At 40.7% G+C, this 3017-nt stretch overlaps 1 pseudogene; it reads left to right on the plus strand.

Moving 5' to 3' along the window:
• The first annotated feature begins 345 nt into the window (after positions 1-345).
• On the plus strand, positions 346-437 carry LOC149309145 (U2 spliceosomal RNA; annotated as a pseudogene).
• The last annotated feature ends 2580 nt before the right edge of the window (positions 438-3017 follow it).

Consider the following 3017-nt stretch of genomic DNA (forward strand, 5'->3'; position numbering starts at 1 on the left):
CTTAGGCATATAGGAGGGAGGTCAGGGCTTGTTTCATGTGCGCAGGTCCAGTGGAAGTAAGAAACCATGAGAATCTCTCCTGATCCTCAAAGTGAACTCCTGTGGCCCTGCCACAGTACAAAATTACAGTGCTAAAATTTCACTGTACTGTAGTTTTCCGTTTCAGTATGAGCCTTTTAAGGTTAGTTTACATGATTAAAATACTCCTTATTCTAGTTGAATAGACCATGCATGATTTGTAGCAGCGTGAGGGGGACTCCTTAAACCCTACAGAAAAAGGCTTCACGTTTTTTACTGGAGTATCCATGGAAATACACAGAAATGAGGATTAACACATGTGTAGCTATCGCTTCTCGGCCTTTTGGCTAAGATCAAGTGTAGTATCACATGTGTAGCTATCCACCTGCTTTGAATACTTTTGAATGGCTGCACATTTTTGAGAGAAGGAAGGTGAACAGATGATAATAGATGCAAATTTGCATAGGAAAGTGAAGACAATTATCCATCAATGTGAATGTATGAAAACCTGCAAGCTAATCTATTTACGTGTAGGTTAGCCCTCAGAGAATTTCAGAGCCAATGTGGTGTAATGCTTTGTGAGTTGGACTACAGCTCTGGGGATCTGGGTTTGATTCCCGACACAGCCATGGAAACCCATTCGGTGATCTTGTGTGAGTCACACACTTTCAGCCCCAGAAAACTCTATGGCAGGTTTGCCTTAGGGTTGCCATAAGTCAGAAACAACTTGAAGGCACATAAAACACATTTAGAATTCTCAGCCATAGAGCTTTAGAGCTACTCCGAATACAAACCCCAGGATTCCATGAGATGTTGCCATGACAGATAAAGTAGAAGCACAATGACCTGGTTTTTCTATTGTTGTGTGCTTCCAAGTCATTTTTTACTTATAACAACCCTAAGGCAAACCTATAATAGAGTTTTCTTGGCAAGTTTCTTCAGAGGGGGTTTATGCTATCCTTTGCGGTTAAGAGAGTGTGACTTGTCCAATTGTCACTCAGTGGGCTTCATAGCTGAGCGGGGATTTAAACCCTGATCTCCAGAGTCGTAGCCCAATGCTCAAACCACTAGACCATGCTGGCCCTCCTGCTCAGCAATTGCAGAGGTATGAAACCTCTGAAGTAGACAACTGCATGGTGACAGGTGTCATTCTCACTCCAAAGCCAAGGGCATTTGCCCCAGTGAGCAGTTTTGTGAATGTCTGCACAAATACATGTTGTTTTTGTTGTATGCCTTCAAGTTGTTTCTAACTTATGGCGACCCAAAGGTCTTACGTCTTAGGGTTCTCTTGGCAAGTTTCTTGAGAGGTGGCTGGCAATTGCCATCCTCTGAGGCTGAGAGAGTGTGACTTGCCCAAGGTCAGCCAGTAGGTTTCCATGGCTGAGCTGGGATTCAAACCCTGGTCTCCCAGGGTCCTAGTCCAACACTCAAGCCATTATATTACAATGACTAATTTTAGACAACAGCAACATAAATGTAGTAGTAGTAGAAGCATAAGTAATACCATTAGTATAAGAGCAAAAGCAGCAATAATGATATAGGAAGAGGAGGAGCTGCAATAAAAAATAATATAGTAGCAGCAACAGTCTTAAATAGCTATGTATGAAGTACTGTAGTCTTTAAACTAAATAATAATAATAACAACAACAACAACAACAACAATAACCACAACCACAACATAATTCAATGGGCTGTAGTCCACCAAATCTTAACAAATCATAAATGTATTAGTCATTTAAGGCACCATAAGACTACTTGAAAGGAATGTTTTCTTTATGTATGGCAAACTGATGCTCAGTCTAAAGCTGCAGAAATTGTCATGAGAATTTGGGATTTACGGTTGTTGTTTTTTAAAAGTACCTCAAAATTGCCTACAAAAGGAAATTTTGATACTTAAATTCTACTGTATTTTGTATTTTTGCAATATTTCATTTCAGTGCTAAAAAAAATTAAATAACTATATCCCGGTGTGATGGCAGAAAGGTGGATTCAGCACAAACAATCTGGGAAAAGCTCACTTAAAAAAACCCTATAACAGCAACAACACAAGAAATAAGATAACCTGGGAGGAAAAGTGGCTCATTCCCCCCACACAGCATACCTGGTTAAAGTTGCTTACCTGATATCTGGCTTTCTTCATTTTCTTCGTGTTATATTAGGAAACATGCTTTATTATCATGTCTACTTTGTTCCTGAGAATCAAGTGCCCTTCAGCCTACTCAGGATGCATCTAGACTGCAGAAATCATGCAGTTTAACACCACTTTAACTGCCCTGGCTCCATCCTACAGAATCCTGGGATTTGTAGTTTTGTGAGGCACCAGCCCACTTTGTCAGGAAAGGTTGGTGACCTTGTAGAACTACAAATCCCAGGATTCCATAGGATGGAGCTATGACACTTAAAGTGATGTGAAGCTGCATGATTTCTACAGTCTAGATGCACCCTTGGAGTCAGCCCTACAGGGACAAGGGAACATTTGTACAGAGCCAGCAATGGGTCCCAACAGAACTCTCAAACTAGTTTACAAAACTTAACTTTTGTTCATGTTTCTTGGAAGGGTTTATACAGTCTTAAATCTTTCAAAGCATTTATATAACAGCTTGATAAATACCAATCCCACTCTGGGGAAATCCCCAGTTGTTAAAACACTACAAAGGACAATATTTGTAAAAATATGAAGGTTTAGAAGTGAAACACAAAGCGTTATCCCTTGAGGAGATGAACCTATTTTCTTGTAATGTGTGTAATTCAGGTAGGGGTGTGTGTGTGTGTGTGTGTTTTCCCTTGCTACTGCAAACAGCTAAACCTAACACACTGAGGCATGTGATTCAAAGCCACCTGAAGCAAACTCTAAGCTGTTTTCAACCCTGTTCCATGCCCCTCCCTTTGGTTGGCACACCTCATAAATACAATGCAAAAAAGGAAAGAGAAAGGGAGGGGGGAAGGGGGGAAAAGGAACCTTTGGTATGCTGTTGTTGCTGTTTGCTCCAAAGAATGAC

Source organism: Sceloporus occidentalis, unplaced genomic scaffold, assembly GCF_023333645.1.
Source record: "Sceloporus occidentalis isolate IW3139 unplaced genomic scaffold, rSceOcc1.0.p SCAF_7, whole genome shotgun sequence".
NCBI classification, from domain to species: Eukaryota; Metazoa; Chordata; class Lepidosauria; order Squamata; family Phrynosomatidae; genus Sceloporus; species Sceloporus occidentalis.